Source organism: Meles meles, chromosome X (assembly GCF_922984935.1).
Source record: "Meles meles chromosome X, mMelMel3.1 paternal haplotype, whole genome shotgun sequence".
NCBI lineage: Eukaryota > Metazoa > Chordata > Mammalia > Carnivora > Mustelidae > Meles > Meles meles.
In genome coordinates, this window is record NC_060087.1 from 119,180,191 (window position 1) to 119,205,041 (window position 24,851).

The 24,851-nt window shown below is 46.0% G+C and overlaps 1 protein-coding gene across 2 annotated transcripts in view; it reads right to left on the reverse strand.

Moving 5' to 3' along the window:
* Nucleotides 1–24,851, reverse strand: part of FGF13 (fibroblast growth factor 13) — a 481,330-nt gene that overhangs the window by 444,201 nt on the left and 12,278 nt on the right. The window lies entirely within an intron of this gene.

Sequence of the window (24,851 nt, forward strand, 5' to 3'; positions counted from 1 at the left end):
GGCAGGTCTAATCTAAACTTCGAGACAAAATATATTCTAATTACAGAGAAGAAGATAAGCAAAAGTCAATTCAGCAATTACATTCCTGCACGCATCCATGCATACACACACATCAAGCCAATACGTCAACATTGCATTAATTAGAGCAAAGTAGAAGCTCAGTCAATGTCAATCATCTCGACTCCCACTAGGCAACTTTCTGTTACCAATATCCGTGATGTGAATGGTGATGACACCTCAAGAATGAGGACATCTCACTCGGGATGGTGGTATTAACAGCTTCCCAGATGAGTTCCATCCCCACAGTTCATGGCCAGATGTCAAAACCTCCGGCGGCCCCCATCACTCGTGTGATATGTAATGAAGAACGCTCTGATCGCCAATGTCTCTGGAGCCCCAGCCGGCAATCGCAGAGCCCACATGTGATCTCAGCACTGATCAGCCACACATTTGCCCCCGAAGATAAATACGGCATCCTTTAGCAGCCCACAAAGCCAGAAGAATGCCACACAGCAAAAATGAGTGTTGATGGCAGTTCCTGCCCATGCCAGAGAATGCTTTTAAAAAATAACAATGCCTGGGGCGCCTGGGTGGCTCAGTGGGTTAAAGCCTCTGCCTTCAGCTCAGGTCATGATCCCAGAGTCCTGGGATCAAGCCCAGCATCATCAGGGGCTCTCTGCTCAGCAGGGAGCTTGCTTCCCCCCCCCCCCCCCGCCTGCCTCTCTGCCTACTTGTGATCTCTCTATCAAATAAATACATAAAATCTTTAAAAAAAATTACAACGCCTAGGTCTCCCCTCAAACGCCAATTGCAAATGATGTGGAGTAATAATTTGCCAACTTGATGAGAATATAAACTACAAATGTCTAGCTTTTCAAAAACTCTACAATCACACTCAACGAGAAGACATCATCCTTCACAAATATAAGACATTGGGATTCAAAATGAAAACAAGGGTATGATTTCACGCTCAAATAACTGAACGGGTGAGAGGGCGGTTTCCAGGTGAGTATTGTGTAAACAAAATTCTGGAAGTTTCATCACCAAAGCCATCTAATCAAGGTGATTGGCCTATAGGTATAGCAGATAAAATTCCAAAGTCTGAATTTCTTGCCGCCTAGAACACACAGAAAGTCAATTCCCACTAGCCTTCCTATTTAAAAAATATGAACGCTTTCTATTTTACAATAAAAAGGCAGCAGTCTTCTCCATAATAAATAACAAAGGCTCTCCTTCCCTCCCTCATGTACTGCAACAACTATAGAGTAATGTCTACAGTAATTTCTACATAAAGTAAAAATAAGATTATTCTTCACACCATTTTTATATCTGAAGTGTTTCCTAATAATTTTTTAAAAACCAGGGCTGGAGTTAATTCCTGGAATTCCCCTTATGGGACATAAGTAAAAATAAATGATGCACACGCCGTTGAACCAAGAGGCGTTCTTTCTCCGTAAAGAGAAATTTATCGAGATAAGGAAGTCTGAAGCCACTGATGTTCGGTGAGTCAACAGTCTTCTGATTACAAGGAAGAAGATGCAGAGCCGAAATGTATCCGAACTTCCTATGCGGCGGGCCCTGTGTGAAGCACTTTATACAAATTCTCTTCTTTCATCTTCATCAAATCCCGCACAAGGAGATACTAGTACTATTTATGTTTGCTTGAGAAAGAAGTTGATGCCCTAAGAGCTAAGGAAAGCTATACAAGGGCACATACCTAGGAAGGGGTGGGGCGGGGATCTGAACCCAATTCCACTCCTAAATTCTCTCCTGCCTTTTTTTTTTAAGATTGTATTTATTTATTTGACAGAGAGAGATCACAAGTAGGCAGAGAGGCAGGCAGAGACAGAGAGAGGAGGAAGCAGGCTCCCCGCTGAGCAGAGAGCCCGATGCGGGGCTCGATCCCAGGATTCTGGGATCATGACCTGAGCCGAAGGCAGAGGCTTTAACCCACTGAGCCACCCAGGCGCCCCTCTCTCCTGCTTTTCACCCCCTCTTCCTACTGTCTTCCCAGATACCCAGTTCCAGAGCATAATGTAACCTGGTGAATTAGAAAACGGCATCCCCCTGGAAGAGCCCAGACCCTCGCCAGGCATTCACCCCAAGGACCAGGAGCCCTGCTTGTGGCGGTGACCCTGCCACCTGCTCCTCGTGCTGACCTCTGGCCTAGGTACCACTCTTGCCGGGCTTTCTTCCTAGAGCCCCGAAAACCATTGCATAAATTCAGCCTGATTGGAGTAAACAACTGTTCAGAATGCCTTGGGATCTAAGAGGACCTAGGTATCAAAGAAGAGCCGCAGGTAACTCACCGGAGAGCCACCAGGGACAGAGAGAGCATCTAAAAGAAACCACGCTGACTGTTCCCAGCTAAGCCTGCATTTGCAGTGCCCAAACCATCCAAAGCGTTTGTATAAGATCTGCTTTGAACAAAGAGTCCTATTGCTAAAACTGTAGTATTAACAAAAGATACAGAAACCATTCCCCTAAACCCTTTCAGTCCATCCACCCCATGTGTCCCAGACTCTAAGCCCCAGACACCGTTTCCACGTTTTGGTCCCCCTCCTTAATCCATCCCTCTCGAATCCAGCAAGACAAACTTTCCTCCTTTGTGCTAACATGACCCCCTCCCCTCAGCTAGAATGCTATTTCTTAAGCACACATCTGATCAGGCCTCTTTTCTGCATGTGGCCCTTCAAGTTCAAGTTGCTTAGGCAGGCCTGCCTGTCAGTCTATCGTGATGGGGTCCCTGCCCTCTTCCTTAGTCTTATCTATTGCTCCCTGCTTCCCAGCCTACAGCCTACACTGTCTCTACCAAATGAACCATCATTCCCCAGTATGATGTCTCTCACAGGCCTCTGGGCCTTTGCAGGTCCTACTCCTTCTGCCTGGAAGACCAGTCCCCACTCCACCCCCCCCGGAGAGTTCATCTCCGTCCTTCAAGTTCATCTCCGTCCTTCAAGACTCAGCTAAGTGTCACCACCTCCGTGAAGCCTTTCTTGAGTGTGGCGGGCCTTCCACACCTTGGCAGCTGAGTGGCTCCCTCCTCCGTCCTTTCAACCATTTTGCACTTGTTTCTATTATGCTTTTTGCCACACTATGTTGTAAATATCCATTTGTAAGGCTGGCTAGTTAATCCTCTGGCTGTGTCTTAGCACCGCCTCTGAATAAAGTCCAAAAGACATTGTTGGCCTGACATTCGAGGTTGTCTTTTCCATCTAGCTTCAACTTACATTCCTTTTTTTTTCAAGATTTTATTTATTTGACAGAGAGAGAGATCACAAGTAGGCAGCGAGGCAGGCAGAGAGAGGGGAAAGCAGGCTCCTCACTGAGCAGAGAGCCCGCTGTGGGGCTTGATCCCAGGACCCTGAAATCACCATCTGAGCCGAAGGCAGAGGTTTAACTGTCATAGCCACCCAGGCGCCCCTCACCTGCCTTTCTATCCATTTCTTTTCCCAAGCCCTATTCCCCGAGAAAAATCGACTTCTTGCTGTTAGCCACCAGGCCCCACGCCTTGGGCACCCTGTGACTGCTCTCCCTGCCTTCCCCCTCCTTTGCGTATCCAGATCCAACCCATCTGTAGAGCACCAGTTCCCCTGCCCTCCTCCACGAGCCCCCCAGGCAGGAATCAATGTCCTCCTCCCCTGAATTCCCATAGGTCCTCCGTGGTGTCTTTTTGTTTGTCTCATCCCCTGGGGCCTACTAGATTGTGAGCTCCTGGCAAACAGGGTGTGTCCCATTCATTGCTGCTGTCCCCAGAGCGGACAGTGGGTGGCCAATACAAGCCTGATGAAAGAATAAGGATCCCTTCTCAGGGCTATTTTTAAAAGAAGAATCCTTATTAGGAACGTGTGAAATGCAAAGTTTAGATTGTGCTCCTTTTTCCTCCTTAAGAAAACTATTATTAGATGCCTAATTTCTCGTAGGTTGTACAACAGAGTACCCAAAGAATATTGGAAAATCTTGTTAAAAAAACAAGTGCAAGGGAGTAGGGGGAGGGAATGCCTATGAATACCTTCCGATCTGAGGTTCTAATCCAACCCGTTACTGAAAGCTTTTCGACTATGATCTTCTCTCTGCAGAAATTGGGGGGGGGTGCGGGGCGTGTAGACCCTACACCCCAATCGCGCTCTGCCTTACTGGCTTGTTTGTCTATCTACTTGTCTCCGTAGGACCACTGGTAATGACTTGTATTTTGCAAAACGGAAAACATTCAGGGTCATAGCTAAATCAGCGGCTTTTTTCTATAACAAGTCAGCGTGCCCCTTACTCGACAGCTTCCCCAGTAAGGAGGACTTATCACAGTCACGTGAAAGAGCTGCGCTAATTGTTTTCTTTTCAATGTGTGATTTCCAAATGAATGAATATGTTAGAATGTTAACGACTCTATACAAGAAAACAATGGATTATCTTCTCCACATTGTGATTATGATATTGCTTTGACATGCAGTTGATTCATAAACTTTTCAAGAGTAAAGAATAGGCATTGTTCTATTATTTTCCTTCATAAGCATTCAAGTCACTTCAACAGGACTGCTTCTGTCTCTTCCCTGAAAAAAATAAAAAAATAAAAACAAACAAACCAAAAAGCATACACAGAATGTGTTTGGCCTCCAGTGGGCCCTCCATAAATACAATTGTTTAAAATTAGCCTCATCAAGATAATGATTCCGACATAAAAATTCAGACACTACTCCATTTTTCTCTTTCATTTCTATTACATTCCCTACTGGTCCACAAAAATCCCATATACTTTCAGAAACATTTTGAAGTGGTTATTTTTTTATTCCTTAATATCAGGACCCAAATCCAATTCGAATAGAAAGTTGTATGTGATGAATTGGATCGTTCTTGGGTTAGTGCTGCAGCAAGCCGGAAGGCCAACCTTAGGAAGGAAGGCTTATTAACTCCTTCTAGCCAGCCAGTCACGTGGGGAGATGACAGTCCCCTAGGCCCACTGGGCCTTGTTTCCTGATTCCAACATAGGCTTTCACCAGCCTCCTGATCACATCACTTACACCTTCCGTTTCTTCCTTCCTCTCTCTCTCTCTCTCTCTCTCTCTCCATTTTCCACCCTCACCTAATCTGGCTTCTACTTTCTTGGCCCTTAGCAGAAACCAGGTATTTGATCCATCCTCGGTTTCCAAGGTCCTGGTTTGAGGAGAAAATCACCCAGTGAACCAGTGCACAAGACTCTGAAAACAAATTTTTCTTTCTTCTTTTTTTTGAAAACAGAAATTTTTAAAGGAGAAACAAGATCAATGTGTTCACCTCTGGCAGATACCAGAATGTTCTGAGGATAATTGAGATAGTATTCCTTCCACAAGCCCTTTGCCAGAACTCTGCAACCAAAAATTAGTCTCCATACTCATGTTCCAACAGTCAGAATCTGCTGGCAGACACAGATTTTCTCAAATGAAGATACAAATTTTAAATAACACCTGATTAGGCTAAGAGACTTGCAAATTCTATTACCCATGATTGTTTTGTTTTTGTTTTGTTTTTTTATCTTGAGCCAAGAACCAAAAGACACTTTAATTTCCAGATTTGTAATAGACATATCCCCAGCTCCCAGCTGAATTCAACAAAAATTCATCAAGGATATATTATGTGGCTGGTACCATGGGGATTCACATGCTGTACAAAACCTGCCCATCTCCAATCTTCAGAGAGATTACAATATGGTGGGTGCGGTGGTGTGAGGCTTGTATTCCCCTAAAACACATGTGTTGAAAATGGAATGCCAAAGGTGCCAGATTTATGGGGGGCCTTTGGGAGGTGACCTAATCAGGTCATGAAGGTGGAAGAGTACCCTTAGAAAAGCTGCCACAGAGGGGCGCCTGGGTGGTGCAGATGGTTAAGCATCCCACTCTTGGCTTTGGCTGGGGTCCTGATCTCACAGACATGAGATGGAGCCCCATGATGGCCTCTGCGCTCAGCAGGGAATCTGCTCGGGATTCTCTCCCTCTCCCTCTGCCCCTCCCACTCATGCTCCCTCTCTGAAATAAATGCAGGGGAGAGGAGGGGAGAGGAGGGAAGGGGAGGAGAGGAGAGCTCTCCTAGCCCCTTCTGCCATCTGAGGGCAAAGAGAGACATCCACAATGTAGAAAAGGGCCCTCGCGCAGCCATGCTGGTACCCCAATCTTGGCTTCCCAGCCTGTGGCGTTGAGTTATAGCAGCTGGGATGCACTAAGACAGTCAGAGAAACAAAATATCGACCAACTGATAAAGTTAATTACAATCTAAGTCAATTTACAAGCACCAATGAATACTAGCATCAAAAAATGTTGTAGGAGGTACTCTGACAAACTCAACACGACAGAAACGTCCGCTCTGAAAGAAAAGGGTTCGGACGCACTAAGGCATCCCACCAGAACTCAGGAGAGCTGGGCTGTCGTCCCGGCTGTGCCACTGGCTATCACTTGGGGCCTGAACAAGCAAGCTGACTTCTCTGCCTCTCACGTGTCTCATCCGCACAATGGAATTAAAACTACCTGTCCTCACTTAGCTCATCGACTTGTTTTAAAGATCAAGTGATATGATCAATGGAAAGCACTTCCAGAAGCTGTGTTTTGCTATAGAGAAACATGTTGGGTCCATCCTTGACCCTCTCCAGGCCTCAGTTCCTTCCACTGTTAGAACGCTGGATGAGCTCTGAGGTCGCTGAGTTTAAGGTGATGACAGAGGAAACGGAAAGGTTGTGAGAGACGGCGCTGATGCCATATTTATTGCCAGAGGAGACGTCTAATGAAACCAATCGATATTTCTATCTGTTCAGCTCTAATAGCCCCGGAGAGAATGCTGCCACATATATGGTATTTTCATGCTAACACCCCAACAATCCCACCTCCAACTTAGAGCCACGGGCTCCCACTCCACACCACCATGTCACATATGGAAATTTTTGCACTCCCACAAAGTTGGACACTCTCCATGAAAATCTCAAGGGGGGCAGGCCCGCCGGTGGTTACCAGAGACAGAATTTCTCAACAGTCAGCTCTGTGTCTAAGGGCGGTAAAGAAAGGCCAAGTGAACGATGCCTAGAAAAACATGACACCATGTGTTTCGTGTGGTCTCAATCTGCATAATTTGGGTGTCAGGTCTATAATCATAATTTTGGTGTGAGGTCTGTAATCACAGTCAATTTCTTCCTTTCATTCTTTTCACAAGCCCATTCCAGTTATCTCCCTACTTTATCCTCTGATTGCAGGAAAGAATAAGGGATTCAACTGCACATCAGTGTTCTAGACCCTTTTTATATCTCTTTCCTTATCTGAAAATGACTGACTCAGCCTAGGAAAGAAGAAAGGAAGGGAGGGAGGGAGAAAAGAAGGAAAAGGAGAGAAAAAGAGCTCTATCACCCAGACTACCTAACAAAATCTTTCTTTTAAAAAATTATTTATAGGGGCACCTGGGTGGCTCAGTGGGTTAAAGCCTCTGCCTTCAGCGTAGGTCATGATTTCAGAGTCCTGGGATCGAACCCCGCATCAGGCTCTCTGCTCAGCGGGGAGCCTGCTTCCCTGCCTACTTGTGATCTCTGTCTGTCAAAGAAATAAATAAAATCTTTTAAAAATAATAATAAAAAATAAAAATAAAAAATTATTTATAAATTGCAAGCCAGCCAAGATCAAAAACTGACACCTGTAAGATGATAAAATGCCACAAGTGACTTTTTTTTTAATTTTACTTATTTATTTGACAGAGAGAAATCACAAGAGAGGCAGGCAGAGAGAGAGGAAGGGAAGCAGGCTCTCCGCCGAGCAGAGAGCCCGATGCGGGACTCGATCCCAGGACCCCGAGATCATGACCTGAGCCGAAGGCAGCGGCTTAACCCACTGAGCCACCCAGGTGCCCCACAAGTGACTTTTTTTTTTACCAAGAGTTTTACTTGATGGGCGGGCCATTTAACTGTATGGTCAATATTCCATGACACCAATCGACTCAATCTGTCAGCAGCCTACCACTGGTTATTCCGGGAAAGGAAAGATTACAACCATCCCAAGAGTGGAGTAAAGGGGAAGAGGTTTCTTCAAAACCATGGAAATGGCTCCTGTCTGGTAAGTTCTCAGTTTTTAGCCATAGTCCTCAGGAGTCAGTCTGGAAGGCTTTCACAATTGCATCCAAGATCCTAGGCAAGAAAGAACAGCACAGAATGTACCACAAATCATGGTAAATCCAAGGCGAGTATCTCACCGTGGACGAGGGTAGCAGTGTACCCCCAGATGTGGGCCCTTCCTATTTTTAGGACTTTCGTTACCCTCCCATGACCTGTCTTCAAACTTTCCATAACGTTCCCTGAGTTGACAGCCAATTTTCCCATTCAGAGAAATCCGACTTTCATCTCTTTAGGAAAAGATGCACCTCTTACCACAATCAGTTTCAAGCTTTATTTCTGCTCATACAATTCTGAGTTGGGGAGCCTTGTGATTCCAGGACGGAAGAAAAAAACACACAGAAGAACTGGGTTCGTGTTCTAGCTCGGCTGCTTCTTAACAGCACGATCACAGGCAAAGGGTTCACTGCTCTGGGCCTTAGTTTTCTAACCTGCCAGATGGGTACGATAATGGAAACAACCTCGGGGGATTGCTACAAAGACTGGACCTGCCCCTTCTGTGAAAAAGCACTTTGCAGAGAGCCACTGACTCTCTTGAATATATGCATCTACCTAGAATATGGATCTGATTTATTTCTGTATGCCCGATATCCGGCATCGATATCAGGCATACAGAAACGACATATTTATTAGATGTCTGAGAAAGGCACGGATGAGGGATAAGCAAAGGAATGCAGACCCTATGTGTCCCCACGGCACCAAGAGCAGGGACCGTGTCCTATGCATCTCTGTTCCCTAGTATCCCACACAGGAAACAGCTCATTCAAAGTCGTTGGTCAAATAAATTTCCCCTGATGAATGAATGAATGATCCTGTCAGTCCAGGCCCATCACTAATGCGCATGATCATTTTACTGCCAGTCCTGTGTCCCCACTGCCCCCACCTGGAGGGCAGCTGCCATCCAAGGGTTCCCCCCCTTCAGAGGGCCTTCCCTGGTACATCCCTCCCACAGCTCGCTCCCCCAAACACCTCACACATGCACAAAACACGCAGTTTAGCTTCACACTTCATAGCCTTCCAAGTGACTGACTGCCCTTTCTGCTAGCACCGGCTCCTGAGATCAATGCAAATTCTTCGGGGACAAAGACCAGACCTTATCAACCTGTGAAACCCGCACCATGCTGGGCACTCAGCTATATGGTGGTCTTCTAGAACTGATGTCCCCCAGGGGTATTCCACGCATAAATCCTCCTCAGCTTGGATGGCCACCACAAAATTTCTGTTAAAATCCTCGAATTTTGAGTTTTCTGAAATCCTGGGGGATTCATGTTCTGTCTTCGTTTCCTTGAGCGGGATGAAAAGAACTGGAGGAAAGAACTCGTTCTCACAGATGTCATATACTTCCTTCACTTCTCAAGTGGAGGATCTCAGACGTGCTTTGGCCACCTTAGGGTCCCCACTTTGCGGAAGGTTGGGAGGAACAGAAAGCACGGCTGATGAACAAGTCATCAGAGAGGCTTCTCCGCGTATCTGGGCAGATCGCGGGAGTCACAGCAGAAAGAGAAACCAGTTCCCTTATCCATTTACTCATTTACCAACCATTTACCCCAGGCTGGTCGACGGGCTAGCGAGGGGCGGACAGGCTGACAAAGCACGGTTTCGGCATTATTATCGCTTCACGATGCAGGAACATCACTTCTCTCGCGGAGGCGTTCCCGTTGCAACGAGATGTACTGTCCTGTGACTGCCTCTTCTTTTTCTTTCTTCTTCTCTCTGCCCCAGCACTTGCCGCCGCCCACCTTGGTTGTGACGACCACCTGGCCCCGCGGTCCACCCGCCCAGCGCACAGAGCGCACGCCTCTGGCCCGGCAGGGACTCGAGCCTACTTGGGGCTGCCTCTGATCTACTCTTGTGGGGAAGGCAGTGACCACCAGGAAGGGCAGCACCGAAAGAGCAACTTCCTGCCTGGCCATATTCAGTTATCCCACAAGCACTAATTGAGTACCCACTGTGTACCAGGGCACTGTGCTCGAGGAGTCCCCACCCTCAAGGAGCCCACAGGTTCATGAGGGAGACAGAACCATAAACAAATATAGTGTAGTACAGTAAGTGAGATAATCCAGGAACTTACCAGAGAAAGTGTTCATATTATAGTAAGAATTATCCACTAGGTTTCGGGAGAAGTGTGGGGAATAAGGTAGGGAACGCAGGTGTTTGAACTGGGCCTTGAAGAGGTTTGAAGGCTTTTGCCGGGTGGATGAAGTAGAAAAGAACATTTGTGGCAGATCCTATTGGTTTTTTACAGAACAGAATTCCTTCATCACCCTCTTTACCCTCCCTAACAGAACCCAGACTGCGGCGTTGACCGACACCCTCTAGGCTAATAATCTTGGTAATCAGGCCTTAAGTACTAACTCTAGTAGCAAACACTTATATAATGCTTACCATGTATCTGACACTCTTCTAAGTATAATACACATTAACTGATTTAATGTACAGAACCACTCATTGGGGTAGGCACTGTTGTTATGCCCATTTCACAGATAGGAAAACCAAGGCACAAACTGTGTGCTTAACCATTACACCAGGCTGTCTCTTTATTATGAGATGCTGAAGCTCCACACAGCGAAAGTGACATCAGTGAGCAGTCTCACGGGTCCCTTCACTTAAATATCAAATGGTAAATCCCAAAAGGGGACAATGAAAGGCACATCCTAAATATTTTAAATTGAAAATATCAAACTGAAAACCTCCCAATCTTTGAACTTCAGTGGGACCATTAGTCTTTCATGTTAAATAAACTGAAATAACATAAGGTTTCTTTTTTTTTTCTTACATATAATGTATTATTTGCTTCAGGGGTACAGGTCTGTGAATCATCAGTCTTACACAATTCACAGCGCTCACCGTAGCACAAACCGTCCCCAATGTCCATCCCCCAGCCACCCCATCCCTCCTACCCCCCTCCCCTCCAGCAGCTCTCAGTTTGTTTCCTGAGATTAAGAGTCTTATGGTTTGTCTCCCTCTCTGGTTTCGTCTTGTTTCTTTTTTTTATTTTTTTAAGGTTTCCTCTTCAAAATTGCATACTGTTCTAGTATATATAGTATTAAACGTTCTGTAATATTTCACCCCGAATGACAGCGAGCCAACAGAAATGCAAGCTCTCCTGGTGATTTGGGTCTGTCATTTTCACAGTGTTTTATCTTTATTTATCACTAGTAAATTGTCCCACTTGCTCCCTTGGGGCAGGGTGGGACAAGTATCAGAACGAAATTATCTAGGTGATGAAATCTTAGGAACTGGACATATAACGTCCCACGTGAAGAATGCTAATTTGGGAGGATTTCCTGATAAAAGGCCTCTATCATCTGTAACAATCTTCCATCAGGAAAGGCCTTCTGAAAAGCAAGCCTGTTCCTTTGTAAAGTCCCTTATGTGTCAAGTGCTATCACGTGCCATAGCTCATTTTACTCTCCAACAAGCTTGGCAGGTGCTTAAAGACATTCCTCTCATTGTACAGGTTCATGAAACTGAGACCATTGAGACAAAGAGGGCTCACCCAAGGGCACCCAGTTCCTGTCCTCTTTCCACAGATACACGCAATTCCCTCCTCCTCCTCCCCCATCCCATTCCAATCCTTCTATAACAAACGAGCATTTCACTGAAGATAAGAGGGGAAGGTCTCTCTGCAGTCCCTTCCCAATTACAAGAGCCACTATTCTAGCACCCACCCACTTGCACGATCCTGGTGTTTGCACATAAGAAGCACGTGGCCTGTACCAAAGATAAGGCATCCCATGCCCAGATCTTGTCCGGGAGAGGCCAAGATTTCTCACTTTGGGTCTGTGGTCTCCCCAGTGCAGAATCGACTCTTTCCTTCCATACCTATTGGGCCTTCTCACCTCATCCACCAGCAAGTGGCAAGGGTTAAGCACAGCACTGTTGAGAGAGAAAAAGAATACGCATCTACTGATTCTAGCCTTAACCCACAGCAAATACGGATCAAGAACCCCCATTCCCCGCCCCAGCCATGACTTTGAGTCAGTCCCCACTCAGCACAAGTGCTTCAACACTACATTCATTCACCTGCACCCTTCCGGTCCTCGGGGACAGCTCGACTACCCATCTGATGCTCCCTCCTCCTCTCAGAAGTCAAATGGTCCAAAGTAGCTCAAACGGAATCTCCCACACCAGGGAGATGCTCCTTCTTCCAAGATGTCAGAGTGGTTCACGCTTTCTTTTGCATAAAGGAAAACTGGGCATGCTTGCATTTGCAAAACGGCAGGTAGTTTTCAACACTGAAGCAGGTGTATACACAGGTATGGACCAACTGAGTACGTGCAAAATTCTGGGTATGCATATGCACAGATTTCAGAAAATGCAACAAAAAACCCTGTGCATTTTTTAAGTTTCATGTAACTGTAGACCGCACTTGAAATTCTGCCTTGCACAATTTATACAGGAATGCAGAAAGGACGACTTCTCTTCTGTTCAGTTAAAAAAAAAAAAAAAAAAAACAGCCCTGACTGCCTGACTTCTGGGTGATACATTTTTTTATTCTCAGACTCTTTTTTTTTTCCCCAGGCAACGTGCAAAAGCTGGCAATCTTCTTCCCCCAGATATCCGCACGGCTGTCTCTCAGGTTTTCACTCAAATGCCATCTTAGTGAGTCCATCTCTGACCACAGACACAAAACTGTGTCCAATTACCACTACAACCACCACACTTTCTTACATCTAGTTTTCTCCATAACACTTGTTGGCAGATAACATCTCTTTTTTTAACATTTTATTTGTATTTATTTATTTGAGAGAGAGAGAGAGAATGCAAGTGGGGGACAGGGCAAAGGGAGAGAATATCCAAGCAGACTCCTGCTGAGCGTGGAGCCCGACGCAGGGCTCAAGTTCATGACCTGTGAGGTCACGATCTGAGCCGAAAGCAAGAATTGGATGCCCTACCGACTGAGCCACCAGGTGCCCCAACATATTTTTTTACCTACATATTTTACCCATTATATGCCTCCCCCCCCACACACACAGGAACATAAGCCCAGAAGCCTGGGGATCTTTGTTTTACTCCCTGCTATATCATGTATATCTAGAATAGTACCTGGCACATAGCAGATATTCAATAAATATGTGTTTAATGAATGTTGCACAAAAGAAACCCTTGTGTTCAACACTGAAATAGAATTTTCTCATACAGACTTCTTATTTCAGAATGAACAACTTTTTTCGGTTCTTCACACGTTTACTAATGCATTTCTGTCTTAATGTGACTGCCTTCTTCAGAGAAAACACGCAAATGCATACTCCAGAACATACTGCCGGGACAACTTTCAGGTTTTAGCCTCAAATACAAACCATTTAGTTCTAGCTCACGCACAGATGAAGCCAGCCCTGGGCAGTACCTATATTAACTTTGTTTTGCACCCGAGTGAAACTCATTAAAAGAGACTCAATGTTAACAGAATTTACAAATCCCACAGGGGCCAACCTTGAGCTATGCAGAAAGAGTATGCTGAGTACATCGCAACCCTGGGCCAACCACTCTAGCAATAACTACTTCCTAAAAACATAAGAAATTTTTTTTTAAAAAAATGTATTTATTCATTATGGCAAAATCACAAAATCCACAACTCTAAAACTTTGCTAGCTAGAAGCTCGTGCTGCCTTGTCTGCTCATGCATAATGAAGTCTTCCTTTCACCCCACCGTATAATGCCCGCTCTCCTTTCTACTGCTCAGAAAACACCAATCCCCTAATGCAATGATTCCAAAACAATGGAACTGCACGGTGCAGTACCTTTCCCCTTAAATGGGATTGGGTTCTTACCAGTTGCAGTTTCCGTTTTGACATTTGGTGTTTCTGACACAGGAGAAGACTAGGAGGCACAGGACCAGGACAGGACAGAGCAGGGCCCCTCTGCACACCACCCCCCTGCAAGGGAGCAGAGGGACCCCCTGGGTGGCTGCTGCTGCTGCTCTGTGAGTCCAACCCCGCCTCCACGGCAACAAGTAGACCATACGGTCAGGACACAGGCTCTCTGGAAAAGCGTCTCAGGGGCTTCTATTCTCGGCCTTAGCCCATCCCCAATGACAACCACCCTTAAGTTCTTAAAGAATGGTCTATTACAGGAGAATGGTCTATTATAAACACTAAACGTTAAATGCTATTATCTTGTTAATAATAGCACCCCTTAAAACTTGAGTCGGAATCTGGCATTATCCTCTACATTTCACAGACATGAATATTGAAATCAACCTCTTAAGTGATTTTTCTCTTGCATTAAATAAAGGCAAGATAACAGCAAAGCAGGACAAAAACTTGAGCTCTCCATTCCCACTGCAGTATGTGGACCATTATAAGACACTCAGCTCAAGTTTGATTTCCACTTTTACCAGGTTAGTCCTCAATTGAAAATAATATTCCCAAGCGGTAAGCTGTAGATAAGAGAAGAATACATAGGCTAGTAGGTATCTAACCAAGAAATGTCACTGCATAAAATATGAGTGGTAACAGGCTAATGTTATTTCATTTGACCAGCGTTTACTGAGGATCTGCTATATACCGTAGAAGTAAACAACATCAGAGTCATTATCAGTCACCGGTGAAAATGGGTCTGCAGCCACACTGGGGAGACTTGCAAGATGAACAGAAGGAGATGCAGAGGGGCGCCTGGGTGGCTCAGTGGGTTAAAGCCTCTGCCTTCGGCTCAGGTCATGATCCCAGGGTCCTGGGATCGAGCCCCGCATCGGGCTCTCTGCTCAGCGGGGAGCCTGCTTCCTCCTCTCTCTCTGCCTCTCCACCTACTTGTGATCTCTGTCTGTCAAATAAATAAATAAAATCTTAAAAAAAAGTAGGAGATGCAGAGAGGAGAGGTGACACTGCCCAATTACACAGTTTATAAGGGCTAGAGGTGGAGCTGGGTTCTAGAAACATCCGAGTCATTACTCCTGACTCCTCTCTCCCCCTTAATTGAGATATAAATGGACCACTTTTGTGATTATTAGCATTAAACCCGATCTCCTCCAACCCCTGAACAGTACTCTCAAATCTAAAGACTCTGTCCATCTTCATTCCTACCCTGCCGATTCTAAGCTTGGACCACTGTTGTCCCAGGCAGACAGAACTTCTAAAAATGTACATCAGGATCGCCTTGGTGGCTCAGTTGTTAAGCGTCTGCCTTATGGCTCAGGTCATGATCCCAGAGTCCCGGGCTCCAGCCCCGCATGGGGAATCCCTGCTCAGTGGGAAGCCTGCTTCTCCCTCTCCCAGTCCCCCTGCTTGTGTTCCCTCTCTCCCTGTGTCTCTATCAAATAAATAAATTAAATCTTTAAATAAATAAATAAAATGTATGTCAGATTGTAGGGCGCCCTACCACACAACCCTCCGAAGGCTTCCCAGTGCATTTAAAATGCAGCGCAAACCCCTCACCCTGCCAAAGCCCTCAGTGCCATCGCGCTGGCCCCTGCCTACGCCTCCAGCTTGCAACCTCATGCCTCTCTAGCCACAGTGAGTGTAATTCAATTATTCCCATTTATACTTATATTTGCAATCTCTCTCCCTCTCCCTTGCTCTCTCTTTTCCTTCCCTCTATTCCTCGCCTTTCTTCGTCTTCAAGTGTGATGCTCCCCACTCCGCTTGAATTCTCTTCCCCCTCCTCTTTGCCCACCCAGCTCTTAACTCACTTTTCTTTTTTTTTTTTTAAGATTTTATTTATTTATTTGACAGAGAGATCATAAGTAGGCAGAGAGGCAGGCAGAGAGAGAGGAAGGGAAGCAGGCTCCCTGCTGAGCAGAGAGCCGGATGCGGGGCTCGATCCCAGGACCCTGGGATCATGACCTGAGCCGAAGGTAGTGGCTTAACCCACTGAGCCACCCAGGTGCCCCAATTCACTTTCCTGATCTCAGTTAAACGTCCTTTCCTCTGGAAGCCTCCCCCAACACTATAGAGCTGAGTCCACTGCCCTCCTCCGGGCTTGCACAGTGTCCTAAGTTTCCATGACACCATCACTCACGCTGCCTATCCCAAGGGACTACTTCCTTGTCTGTCTTGCCCACCCAACTGTGAGCCCCATGAGAGCAGGGACCGGCTACAGCTTGCTTGTCTTTGTATCGCTGGCACCGAGAATCAAGCCTGATGTGGAACTGGTTCCAAATACATGTTTGGTAGATGAACAGATGGATATGAATGGAAGCTTCCTTAAGTCCTACGTGGCAACGTCTGGCAACTTAACTTCTGTGCCACTGCTAAAGTCAAAGCTGAGAGCCAACAGATGCAACTCAGAGTCAGAAATGAGTTGTGTCCTGCCTGACTACACCCCCAGCTCTCAAGAATGATATTATCTGTAAATATCAGTGGTCTTTTTGATTTAATAAATATTCATTATCTACTAATACTGGCCTTATAACTACATACCTTTGTATGAATAAAGTTGATTAAGCTGCCTTCTGCACCGGGAAGGTCTGACAGCTAAACAATCCGTATTCTGGATAGCTAAACTGTTACCTCTCACTCTTGTTATCAACTAAAAAAAAGTCACACTGCAAACAAAGATACGGATTCTGATCATGGAGCCTACGACTGACAGGACTCTGAGGCCTCCGACCCTTGCAGCAAAAAAGAAACATTAACAAGAAACAGGATTCCACTTAAAAGCTAATGAGTTTTTTCATTGAAAAAAGATAGTATCCTGGGGCGCCTGGGTGGCTCAGTGGGTTAAGCCACTGCCTTCGGCTCAGGTCATGATCTCAGGGTCCTGGGATCGAGTCCCGCATCGGGCTCTCTGCTCAGCGGGGAGCCTGCTTCCCTCTCTCTCTCTCTGCCTGCCTCTCTGCCTACTTGTGATCTCTCTCTGTCAAATAAATAAATAAAATCTTTAAAAAAGAAAAGAAAAAAGATAGTATCCCACGGTTTTGTTCACGGTTGGCATTTAAATGTGTACATTATTAAGTTATCACTGAGCCTGCTGGAATTCTGAGTCGCTGGCCTCTTTATCTATCTCGTCCAATCAGGGCACCTCCCTGTTAATGCACGGAGAAACGGTAGTTATGATATACTGGAATCAGTGGGAAGTCCACTGGGCTGAGAGCGGCAGAATTCAGCACATGCGAGGGCTGTCCATGGACGGGGTGACTCGTTGCTCTCTAATACTCGACCTCCTTCGGCTGGGGAGGTAAGCTGCCCGCCCTGCGCGTACAGCTCCCACTGTCCAGGACACACGTCTGCCACCTCGTCCACTGGCAGACCCTCAGCCATCTTCGGGGGCGGGCTTCAGGTTCCCACGACTCCCACCACCCAGCTAGGTCAGCTCCCTTTGCTGTGAGCTGCCGCCGGGTCTCCTTCTCCCACCATCAGCTCCCAGTGAGCAGAGCAGGGACGTTCTCCCTCCTCAGTTTCCCTGGGGCCTGGCACTGAGCCTGCCATATGGCTGGTGCTCTCCGAAGGAAAGAAAGGTGTCCAGATGCCAAGGCGTGTGTTTCTACAGTGTTGTCTCTCACCTGAAGCAAACGCACCTGCGCGCTCCCCGCCCACCGGTGGGAAACAGAACACGTTCAACACTGTGAAGGGCTTTGTTAGAAACTGGAGCCCACTTTGGGAGAGTTCTATTTCTGGAAGCATACAAAGGTGTTAGGGAGGGTTCAGAAGATGGCAGGGGGACGTGAAAAACAAGGCTGAGGGGCCAGGCCATGGCAGGAATTCTGGACCCTGATACGGACACGGCATTCATGGCCCCGTCCCCCTGACACAAAGGCCCACACCCCACCTGCACACACCATCTTTGGAGGCAGCTGAGAGGGGACGGCGCGGTGACAAAGACCAGAGGGGCCTACATGAATCTACACAAATCAAAACTGAAGTCTAGGTTTGACCATTCCCCCTCTTTGATGCCAAGAACTCAGTGAATGTTTCTCCCATTCCCCACACGAGATTGAGAAAGAAAACTAATTGCCACATATTTAAACCTAATTTGTGCTCCTGAACATAAGCCATGTCTCACACATAAAAGCAGCAGAGAAAACAAATAAAAATGTCAAATTGTTCCAAGACTAACTAGGAAGCTTAAATTTTCCAAACGACAGAATGAGTCGAATTTCTACTCCAGCCAGCAAGTATTGCGTTTGCTGTGCGGGCTAGCTTCTGCCCTAGGGGGTGGGAATCTAGAACTGAATGACAGCATCAGGAAGTTTACAGGAGACTGGGAGAGACATACAAAGCAAAAGGGAAAGGGAAATAAATTGCAGCAGCACAGGAAGGCACGATCCACTCCAAAGGCAGGGATGAGAGGAAGTAGATTATTTTCTACAGGAAAAAATCACCAGACAAGAAACAATAACTAGATCTAAGAGCACCAAGAAAAGCCCTATTCACTCTTCTCTCACGGTGCTCCAACTTGCAAGTCATTGGATTAAGACCTCAAGTCTCCGGGTCCGCGAGGGTTTGGGCTCTTCCTTCACTATATTGACCATGTTACTCTGGTGACCCGGGACTAAAGATCGAGGAGACAAACGGAGTGTGTTAAAACAACTTCTCGCATCCATTGAAAAAATAACCAACACCCATGTTCAACAGCAGCATCATTCACAAAACCAAAAGCTTGAAAGGACCCAGATGCCCATCAACAGAAGAATGGATAAAGAAAACGTGGTGTACACATATGTGACAGTCACTTTTGTGTATCACCTCTACTGGGCTTAGAGATGCCCAGAAAGCTGGTACAACATTATTTCTGGGTGTGTCTATGAGGGTGTTTCTGGAAGAGTTTAGCATTTGAGTCCATAGACTGAGTAAAGAAGATGGCCCTCACCAATGCGGGCGGGCATCATCCACTCCACTGAGCACCCCCATAGAACAAAAAGGTCTGGGGAGGCCAAATTCCATCTCTTCTCGAGCTGGAATGTCGTCCTCTCCTGCCCTCAGACACCAGAGCTCCAGGTTCCCCGGCCTTGGACCTCCGGGACTCGCACCGGCTCCCTCCTTCACACTCAGCCCAGACTGGGAGTTACACCATCAGCCCCCCACTGGTTCTCACACCCTCCTGTTTGCACTGAGGGACAGCATCAGAGCGTGGGACCTCTCAGCCTCAGTAACCTTGTGAGCCAATTATTATAATATATATCCTCTTGTGGGTCTATATCAATATTGATATCAATAGGTATGTTCTGTTTCTCTGAAGAACCCTCACACAACATGCAAGGAAGTATTCAGCCTTCCAAAGGAAGGAAATTCTGACACAGGCTACAACATGGATGGACTTGGAGGTCATTATGCCAAGTGAAATAAGCCCGTTGCGAAAAGACAAATACCGTATGATTCCACTCATAGGAGGCATCCAGTCAAACTCTCAGAACCACAAAGTGGAATGAATGGTGGCTGCCAGGGGCTGGGGGGAACTGGGGGGGGGGGGTAGTGTTGTTTAATGGGTATAGAGTTTCAGTTTTGCAAGATGAAAAAGTTCCAGAAAGATTTCACAACAATGGGAATACACTTAATGTCACTGAACCAAATGCTTAAAAATGGCCCCTGAGTGGCTCAGTGGCTTAAAGCCTCTGCTTTTGGCTCAGGTCATGATCCCAGGGTTTTGGGATCAAGCCCCGCATCGGGCTCTCTGCTTAGCGGGGAGCCTGCTTCCTCCATTCTCTCTCTCTGCCTGCCTCTCTGCCTACTTGTGATCTCTGTCTGTCAAATAAATAAATAAAATCTTAATAAATAAATAAGTAAAACTTAAAAAAAATTTAAAAAATGGTTGTTCAGATGGTAATTTACACTATGTGTGTTTTATCCCAGTAGAAATAAAAACTTTAAAAAGGGACATGCTATAATGTTACATGGTACCGTGTCATGAACTTGTACACTTAAGAAAAACTGGTTATGGTATACAAAGTCCCCAGATATTTAACTCATGTGGAAATACTCCTTCTAATGAAAGTTTCTCCATTTAATGCATAGATAGGAAAAAATGCAACGCTTCAGTTCTTTCAGTCATGGGTAAGCACAATGAAAGGAGAAGAACACACTATTTAAAAATGTTCTTGCCTTTGTGGGGGAAAAACAATACAAGCAATCTTATTTAGGTCACAGCAGTTACTGTAAACATCCCAAGGAAAGCTTATTAATAACAGCCACCTACAAAGGGCCTGGTTTCAACTATGGAATGCCATGGAGTTGCTGCAACAGAGAATTTGGAGAGAATTTACCCAGGTTTTAAACATTAGAATGTTAGCATCTTTTGGAAGTTCAATTTGGATTTAGAAAGAGCAAATAGAGCCACTATTTTAAATTAGGAATCTGGACTAGATGGTGTCTGAAGGGCCTTCTGGCTCTAAATCGTAACGACTGATTGCTTACTTGATTAAAAAAGTCAGGGAAGCATCCTAAATATGCCAATCTTTGATTCTGTTACCTGTAAGGTAAAGGAGACCACCTGCCTTGGGTTATTAGTGTGGGTACGAGGAAAAGCACTAAGCCAAGCCCCTGCCACTAACCCGCTCTAGGACCCTGGGCAGGTCACTGCCTCTCCTGTGGCCCTGATTCCCTCTTCTCCACAATGGGAAACTTGGATCAAATGGTTTTCCTGGTCCCTCCCAACCGCTATCATCTCTGATTAAGAACCTGTGAAGCATAGCGGTGAAGGTTGTAGAACGATGTCAGTGTGCACAATGTCACCGAACCACATGCCTGCGGATCATGAAAATGGTATATTTTATGTTGTCTCTTTTACCACAATAAAAATATTAAAAATAAATACATTTGGTGGGGGGGGTGTGCCTGGGTGATATAGTTGGTTGAGCATCCAACTCTTGGTTTTGGCTCAGTTCCAAGATATCATGGGTCATGGGATCGAGCCCCACGTTGGGCTCTGTGCTCAGCCTGGAGTCTGCTTAAGATGCTCTCTCCCCCTCTCCCTTTCTCTTCCCGTCTAAAAGAAATAAGTAAATCTTTCGAAAAACAAAATAAACAAAAATTTTCAAGAACAACCTGGGAAGCATAAACAGCCACTCTGAGCAGTAACTTGGAATTGTAGGAAGGCCCAAATGCTTCCCCAAGAGGCCTCTAGGCTGGCCGTTCTTTCTTTATTTTTACTCAAGTAATTGTCGATCCCGAAAGAAACATTCAGATACACCAGAGACGATGCTATTAAAGAATTTTCATAAAACAATGACTCCGTTCTTACTGGAACCACCTCCCATTCACTATCTGAGTCCGAACTGCATAGGCAAAGCTTGTACGAACCAAGCCTCACTAATGTTCTCATATGGTCAAGAGCCAGGCACCCTCGCCAGAATCTCATTCAGCAGGACACCTACTCTCAGTGCCTCCAGCCATGAGAACTCAGCAACTCAACTCGTGGCTCAAAGGCAGGGGAACAAGTTTATTATCTTCTGCCAGGGTTTTCAGATCCTAGGGAGATATCCTCTGCGCTAAAAATCAATACAAGATTTTCCAAGCTATTCCGATTTGTCACTTGTCTGGAGACAATGGCCTCAGAAAAGAGGATGGACTATCTTACTTCCTTTCCTCCCTTTCTGCGCATGCTGCCCTTTAAAGACATGCTCTTTGTTCTGTAAACTCAAAGGTTGCTTTTATGTCCAGTGGGGTGGAGGGAGAGAGCTGTGTGTTTTTTCAATGGTGAAAACTGTCAAAGTCCCAAAGGCCCTTGTGATACAAACCAGGTCATTCTATATAGCCTGAACCCCTGATTCCATCGGGGAAAGAAAAAACCATTTATAACTCAAAGTAACTAGCAGTAGTAGGTCAATGCCCTTGATTGGTTGTAAACAAATCAGGGGGACACTGCTTAGGGCCTAGAGGACAAGAAGAGCTTGGGGCGTACCTAGGCCTGACCTAACCCCTCACACTCCTACCCACCCGCTCCTCCTGCCAGATATAGGCAGGAAAGTGGCACCCAACGAGGGAAGTTCCCTTGCCCACCTGCCCCAGACCAGCAGGAGGAGATCTGAGAAGTCCCACTCTCACCCCCCTGGAGCCCAGCACATAAAGATTCACTGAGGTTCAAACCACCAGAATGGTCGTCAAACTATTTGGGCCAATCTGAGAGCACCGCTCCCCCCCCACCCCCGCCGCACCCCGCCCAAGTTCCCAGCCAGTCCTGTCCTCTCTGGAGGGGTCCCGGGTGAGAAACTGTCTTCCTTCCTTAGTTTCTCCTACAGAGGAGGCAGTGAGAAGAACTGCACACAGGAGAAAGGAGGCTCCCATCAAAACATCTGCATAGGGGCACCTGGGTGGCTCAGTGGGTTAAAGCCTCTGCTTTCGGCTCAGGTCATGATCCCAGAGTCCTGGGATGGAGCCCCACGTCGGGCTCTCTGCTCCGTGGAGAGCCTGCTTCCTCCTCTCTCTCTGCCTGCCTCTCTGCCTAGTTGTGATCTCTGTCTGTCAAATAAATAAATAAAATCTTAAAAAAAATTAAAAAAACAAAACAAAACAAAACATCTGCATATGTGGGGCGCCTGAGTGGGTCAGTGAGTTAAACCCTCTGCCTTCAGCTCAGGTCATGATCCCGGGGTCCTGGGATGGAGCTCCACCTCGGGCTCTCTGCTCAGCGGGGAGCCTGCTTCCCCCCTCTCTCTCTCTCTCTGCCTGCCTCTCTGCTTACTTGTGATCTCTGTCTGTCAAATAAATGAATAAAATCTTAAAAAAAATCTGCATATGTAAGGTTAACCAATTCGACCCATGAGAAAACTGGGGACCCACAGCCCACAGCTCAGTAATGATGCTGGGCAGAGACCTCTGGGCTCTAACTCGCTTAACACTGGAGGAGAGACACTGAGCTCTCTGAGGTGTCGAAAGCTATAGACCGACCCGGCTGACCAGAAAAAAAATGCTCATTTACACCTCATTTCCAGGGATCCTGTGTTGTCTCCAGGACAATGTTACCCCAACTCGCCTGGGGTTAGAATCCCCTAGACGCTTGTTGACAATTTACATTATTGACAATTGACATTAGGAAGCTCTCCTCCTGAAGGCAGGATTCCTGGCCAGGAAGGAGAGGGTGGGCTACTGTTTTCCTAGCAAACCCCAGTGGCCCTTGTTCAGGCGAGCTTGAGAAACACCACCCAGAAGCAGTAAGTCCGGAAACTGCCTGTGCCTTAGACTCCACTGAGGCGAGTTACAAAAAATATGGATTCCTGAGCCTCTGCTGAACCAAACTATCATGGCACCAGGGGTGGGAGGGGCTGTTTGTGGTAGGAAGTGATGCTGAGGCCCAGGCATGTTCAGGGAGCTCTACCAAGTGGATACTGGACTGAAAATGATTAACCCATTAATCATGATTAACTCTCTGCAGTCACCCCCTCTTGGTAGTTTGGCCCACTCAGGGCCCCAGGGGCTCCAGGTCATTCACTGACATACGACTGACACGGAGCAGATGCTTGGTGCGATGACAGTTCAGTTCTTCAAAGTAAACTTGCAAAATATCAGCTCCATGAAGGCCCAGATATATCGCATCCTCGGTCTCTACAGCAGTGTGCACAGCACATAGAAAGTCTGATAAGTACTAAGCAAATTAATGGGTGAATTAGTAGAACGAAAATCCACTAAAATCGGACTATGACTGTCAAATATATGACTCTATAGATCTGTTTCTACTGCCAACAAGCCTGCTAAAAGGAACCTTCTAACTCAAATAATCAATGTGAAAAACACTACGGTTTAACTGTGTATTAATTGATATCACCATGGACCAAACCCTCTGAGAGGGTACCTCTAATGAGATACATTATCTCATTCCACCTTTAAACCAGTCACGTGGGGGCGCATGAGTGGCTCAGTGGGTTAAAGCCGCTACCTTTGGCTCAGGTCATGATCCCAGGGTCCTGGGATCGAGCCCCGAATCAGGCTCCCTGCTCAGCGGGGACCCTGCTTCCCTTCCTCTCTCTCAGCCTGTCTCTCTGCCTACTTGTGATCTCTCTCTGTCAAATAAATAAATAAAATCTTAAAAAAATAAAACAGGCATGTGAGAAAAACTTAACTGTCTCCCATTCTGGAGAGGCTTAGAAAAACTATTTGCCCGAGACCACAGAGCTAATAAGTACAAGAACTTAGATGTGAACCCGCGCCTCTAAAATCCACGCCTTTAACCACAACCATGTAGCCACTTTTACATGGAAGATGGCCTACTGTAAAGTTGGATTATACCTCAAATTAAATTAGCAATATTAAACCCAGATTGGATATATTCTAAGGGCTTTTGGTATGGTTTGGAGTTTGAAAGTACAGAAACATTTAAAGAAACCAAAGAAGGATGCTGACCACTGCGGTTAAGTAACACATTTGCTGAGCATGTGTTTTGTGAAAAGGGCCCGTGAGGAGATTACAATCTAGTTGGGGAGCTCAATCATAAGCAGGTGAAAAGTTCTTCATTGAGTTATCCCCAGTAGTCCATGGGGACTGCTAGAAGCCCAGTGCCAGGAGTAAGCAGTTGGTGCGGGAAGGGTGAGAGAGAGGGTTGCTTCCTGGAGGAAGAAGAGGAGAATCATAAAATGTACAAAGAGTGGGTCGAACATTCCAGATCAAGAAATGCTGTGAGCTGGAGCAGAAAAGACAGTTTGAAGACAATTCGTGAGCAGTATTTTGTTTACATTATTTTTTATTACATGATTAATATCATTATACATGTCCACTGTAGAGAAAATAGAAGATGCAAATTTTTTTAAAAACTATAAATATTCTATAAGGCAACAACCCAAAGATTCTTTTGATGTCTTTTCTTTGAGGATTTTTTTCTAAGTATACTGTGTGTCTATTTATGTAGACATAAGCATGTTTGTTTATATGCGTTT